The sequence below is a fragment of the Littorina saxatilis genome, linkage group LG4, assembly GCF_037325665.1.
Source record: "Littorina saxatilis isolate snail1 linkage group LG4, US_GU_Lsax_2.0, whole genome shotgun sequence".
NCBI classification, from domain to species: domain Eukaryota; kingdom Metazoa; phylum Mollusca; class Gastropoda; order Littorinimorpha; family Littorinidae; genus Littorina; species Littorina saxatilis.
The window spans coordinates 16,622,365-16,628,272 of NC_090248.1; the positions used below are offsets into that span (position 1 = coordinate 16,622,365).

Consider the following 5,908-nt stretch of genomic DNA (forward strand, 5'->3'; position numbering starts at 1 on the left):
GATACCATTTATACGATTCACAATCGTTTTATTAATATTGTTACATTTTTACAATGGGATGTGAACAAAAGTCAATTTGAAAATATTAGGGAGGTTTAGAAACTGCGTCCCTATCAGCTACGTCACCTACCAGGACACCTATCTCACATGCGGGTCGCGCTGCGTGTGGTGATTAGGTACGTGTTCACGTAGCAAACCCTTCCTTGGCCCGTATGCATGAGGAGGAAGTCAGCAACACTGGAAGTAGAGGCCTCTTTCGGAAGTGGGAACTCCCGAAGTTTAACTTTCCAACTGTTCACTATGGATGAACGCCGTGGTGACTTCGAGAGTATTCGGTCAAGGTCGCGAAAATTGGGGGAATCCTAACTAGTACGCATGCGTTTGTTAACGGTAGGCTTGCCACCAGAAGAAACAAATCTCATCGCGAGTTCAAAAAGGCGAACGTTGAGCGCGCTGTAGTACTAACAGCGTTATTGCTGTTGTTTATTGTAAAAACATTTTACAAATCACGTCGAACCTAAAACCGCGATTTGTAAAAATGTAAAAATGTAAAAATATCGCATTCCACAAAGTAATGCATGCCTTTTATTATTATTAATTTTTTTTGTTTAGAGCCTCTACGCTGAGTGGTGGGGGTGGTTTTATTCCACATCCCATTTTGGTGCAATCCCATTTTGCCGCCGTCCCATTTTTTGCCCCATCCCATTTTCGCGACATTTCACAAGCCAAGCGTCATTTTACTAACATGTCATAACAAAAGCGCAACATCCCATTTTGACACCATATCCCATTTGGCCGCCATGCCGTTTTACCGCCATTCCATTTCGCCCCCATCCTATTGTCGCGACATTTCCCAAGCCAAGCGTCATTTTACTAACATGTCATAACAATAGCGCGACATCCCATTTTGACATCATCCCATTTGGCCGCCATCCCTTTTTGATTTATTCTTCTTGCCAAGCCTCACTATACTACCATACTGCGTTATTCAACTAGGGAGTTTACGCGAAATCCCATTTTTGCCACAATCCAAAATGTCGCGAAATAGGGATGGCGGCGAAATGGGATGACGGCAAAACGGCATGGCGACAAAATGGAATGTGGCGCTAGTGGTATGACACGGTGGTTTAAATGACACTTGGCCTGTGAAATGTCGCGAAAATGGGATGGGGGCGAAATGGGCTAATGGCGAAACGGGATTGCGCCAAAATGGGAAGTGGAGCTAATGGTACATGACATGGTGGTAAAATGACACTTGGCCTGTGAAATGTCGCAAAAATGGGATGGGGGCGAAATGGGCTAACGGCGAAACGAGATTGCGCCAAAAAGGGGATGTGGAGCTAATGGTACATGACATGGTGGTAAAATGACACTTGGCCTGTGAAATGTCGCGAAAATGGGATGGGGGTGAAATTCGATAACGGCGAAACGGGACTAATAGATCCCTTGACTTTGGGGTAGCGTGACTCTGTTACTGCTAGCTTTCCACTGGGAGGAAGCGACCCGAATTTCCAAGCGATGGGACAAAAAAGTAATGATATTTTTTGTTCTCAATAGATTCTTTCACTTTGGAGATGATGAGTTAAATATCGGGCGCATTTACGTGATTTGTAAAACATTTTACAAATCGCGGGGCACACACACACACATGCGCGCGCACGCGTGTACACGCGCACATGCACCCGCGCACACGCACACTCACACACCCACACACACGCGTGCGCGCACGCACACACACACACACACACACATGTAACACACATAAAATGTATGGGGTAACACGCAACAGCTGTAGTGGAATGCATGAATGGAGACTATCAAGCTAGTTGGGAACTAAATCCAAAGTTCGAAACTATCGCTCTAGTGCGCAATGCATGGCACGATATTTTCAAATGTTCCGACCTAAGTTGGTGACTAACTTGCCTAAATTTGGTCCTCCTCCGAGGAGGACCAAATTCCTTAGTTTCGAACTATTGCAAAAATACAAATGGCGGCCGCCATGACAGTCTTTGATTTTGCTGTACAAAAAAATCAAATATTCGGCAGTCCGACGCATGAACCAAAGAATGATGTCGACAAAGAAGTTGAAACATTGATTGCGCTTTGGAGGGGGTTCAAATACAAGTCGTGAAGTGACCGGCACAGCTGATTTGGGACACGATCTACCTTGAGTCGGGAGATTTGCTATGAACATTGACTAAATTTCCACTTTTTACATCAGCGACTGTACAAATTTGGCTTGTACATCTTCCTGTCGCTGATTTTAATCGGTTTGGATCATCCAACAGGTAAGAGCAAGATTCATCCGTTGTGTGCGTGTAGTTTGTGTGTCCCACGGTGTGTGTGTTCGTTTGTGCGCCTCGGTGTGTGAGTGTGTGTCAGATTATATTGCAATAATACATCAGTTTGTTAGAAAGTGAGAGCAAGGGTAGATCTAGATCTATGGGCCAGGCAGTACTGTCTGAGTGTCTCCGAAACCGTGTTCAGTGTCATAGGAAAATAGGCCTACGAGCCATTGTGTAGTGGTGACGATGAAAGATACAGTTGTTGTTTTTCTGACAGTGACATTGACAATGAACGATCGTCAATGCATCAATGATTATGCACAGCAGCATCGGTTTCTTCGGAACTGTGCACTGTTGACTGAATTTCCCACGGTGGAGCAATGAACAGTAGACACTAAAACAAAGCTAATCTAATGCATTGAAGCATCGCTGTAGATCTATCTCATTCAACTAACAATATAATGCAGTGAATGGCAAATCTATCTCTGAATGAACTGTTGTGTATCCTTATTTGCTGTAAATGTCCTGGCTCACACTGCACTCCCAACATTAGAAGTATGTTTTCTAAGCTGAATGCATGTATAATTTGATATAGTAAGTGTGTAAAGCCAAGAGTAACACTAACTGGCCCAAAACAATTTTTGTGTGTATACAAATGAAGAAAGAAACTGACTTCACTTGAATCACTGCCACTGAAAGTGTGTCTATTGTGTATTTTTAGAAGGGTTATTCAAGAATGACTTATTTTTCTGTTTAAATACTTGATATTTACTCTGCATGAACAGAGTCAGAGGTAAATGCTGCTGTATAAACTATGATTGTGAAAGAGGGAATAAAAGAATCAATGAGCGAGTGGTTTAATTATAATACAGTTATTATTTATTGTTAATTAATTATTTTATGGTGTGTTTTTTCAGGCCTCCTAAGAAACCAGAGATGATGTGTGATGAAGTGTTCATACAGCTCTTGCATTCAGATATATGGATTCTGGAGAGGATTCAGACTGAGTGGACATGCTGCTTTACAGACTACCATGAAGAGTAAGTCACACATTTCTGTACCACTACCAAGTACCTGCTTGTGCCTATTAAATTGTTATTGTAAAATTGATTTATGATATATGTAAATTGGCACTGGTGATAGTAGTTTGAAGCTGTGTAGATGTTTTTGGCAGACTTTTGTACGTTGTGTTGTAAAGAGATCTGCGTTTCACATTAGATGCACTTACAATCTAGATAGATACATTCAGCTATGTCAACACTTGTTACATCTGAATCTGAGAGTAGTGGCAGGAGATGCAAGTTTATTGACACAAAAACATTACGGCTTTGTATAAAATAAATTCTTACATCTGTATGTATCCTTGCATAGTACAATTTGTACTATTTATACAAAATGGTACATAAAGCTTGGTTTTAGTTCTCTTTCTCTTCTCAAATCCTTTGCCACTATTCTTAAAGTAAATTACACAGTGTGAATGAACTAATGCAGCACAGGAAAGTAAAACAAAATTGCAAGATAAAATGAAATCATTACTAATTTACTGGAATTATTTTAAAGGCACATACAGTTATTCTTCCCTTGGCTCACCATCCTAGATCTTGCCAGGCTTTTACATGGAATAAGAATGAATCTGTTCACTCGGATACTTCTACATTCAACACCCTGGCTTCTTCCTGCTCAGAGTTAGATTTTGTTGTGGAAACCACTCTCAGATTAACAAAAATGTTACTTCTTTACTTCTGCGAGTGACTTTTGAGAAATTCGTTCATAAACAAAATTCAACTATGCACATGAAGCAGTCACTGACTGTCAGGGTGTCAATATTTTATGTGTCTGGGTGAAGTTATGTTCCTATCCCATGTACAACTGGCCAGATCTGAAATGGCCAAAATCAATGGGATCAACACACATCCCCAGAATCTTCATCACTGGAAAATGTGGTGGGTTGAATGTATTTTAATAAAAAGGCTGACAGGCGAGTGCTTTGGATCCTGAAAGTTCTGTTTTGGACTGAAATCGAGACACATTTCCCAATGAAACTCAAACTGTATAGTGTTGATGCTGAAGAGCGAAAGTGTGTGGGTTGAGGGCACACTTGTTTTTGACTAAAATCGAGAAACATTTCTGCCGAGCACAAAGTTCATACACGCACAGATTTTTTTTTAATGTTTAGATTACAATATCACACACACCATCCCCGATCCCAATGGTCATGTGAAGAGCAAGTGCTTCCTCACCCCCCCCCCCCCACACACACACACACACACTGCTCAACACGTACACACCTTCTCCCCCCAACACACACCCTCCCCTCGCTAACCAAAACCCATCCCCGTGAATACTGAAGGTGCTCAGTTATATGTTTTCTTTATTTTTCAGGAAGGACCGCTACATTAAGGGAAGGCTGTTTGCACCTTGGTTCCTGGGTTCGCTGGGGACGATGATCAAATTCAGAGTACCATCACAATTCTGTGCTTTTCCATCTGATTCGGCTGAGAATGCTTGCAGAGGTTTCTACACTACCCGTCATAAAAAGTAGGCAGATGCGTTTGAGGGCAGATCTTACTGATGAGGCTGTTGATTGAAAAACCAAGTATATGACTGAAAAGGCCATTAATTTCCCTACTTTATTCAGAAACAAAATTGGGTTTTCATGACGTAGTGTCTATGCAGTGAAACCTGCAACACAGACACCCCCCCCCTCCCCCCTCCCACAAATCAAATTCACAAAATCAAGCTTCCCGTGTTAAAATCAACAACACAAATCAGAACAACTAAACCGAAACTCAAACATGTTTTGCATGTCATTAGACAGAACAATCACATCTTTATCCAAAACAGTCCGTTTTGTTCACATATATCTTGTCTAACATGAACGCTATGGCATGCTGAGCGTGTAGTTGTCAATCCTCTCAGTTTTTGAAGTCGTTTTAGCGGGTAATGAGACCAAAAATGGTACATTTCAGAACTCCTCAACGCATTGTCTTAAAACTGTCAGTGATTTGTGCTAACACACGTCGTTGAGTACAAAAATGAGACCAAAAAATGGTACATTTCAGTAACTCCTCAACGCATTGTCTTAAAACTTGTCAGTGATTTGGGCTAACACATGTCGTTAAGTACACACGGAATCTCAAGTCATGTGAGATATTAGTTCTGCTGTTGCGCGACATGCCAGAACGAATTTTAACAAGAAGAGCAAACGCTCGATCGAGTCACTTTCGCAGTTCTGAATATTATATGAGGCATCAGATGGACAGGAAGAAATTGCTATTCACAACACAATACAGATGTAAATAATTTGATGTAAAAAATAATCCTATAAAGTTTGAATCAAATCCGATGAATAGTTTCAGAGATATGATATTTCAATTTTTTTCCTTCAAGACATACCTGTGACCTTGAAAAAGGTCAAAGGTCACCAAAGCAGACGTCAAAGTGTAGAGGTCACTGGGAGTCACGTTCACATAAAATTTGAGCCCGGTCACTTTTATAGTTTCCGAGAAAAGCCCAACGTTAAGTTGTGTGTTGCCGAACAGAAAAGGCTAGTTATCTCCCTTGTTTTTCTGATAACGTTCGTAAAAGGCTACAGATGTAAATACTTTGATGTAAAGAATAAT

At 41.1% G+C, this 5,908-nt stretch overlaps 1 long non-coding RNA gene across 1 annotated transcript; it reads left to right on the top strand.

Annotated features, from left to right (window-relative positions):
* The first annotated feature begins 1,793 nt into the window (after positions 1 to 1,793).
* LOC138964085 (uncharacterized) lies at positions 1,794 to 5,623 on the top strand. Its single transcript, XR_011455004.1, has 3 exons — positions 1,794 to 2,288; positions 3,203 to 3,325; positions 4,668 to 5,623. It is a non-coding gene; the product is annotated as an uncharacterized lncRNA (long non-coding RNA).
* Positions 5,624 to 5,908: the final 285 nt, after the last annotated feature.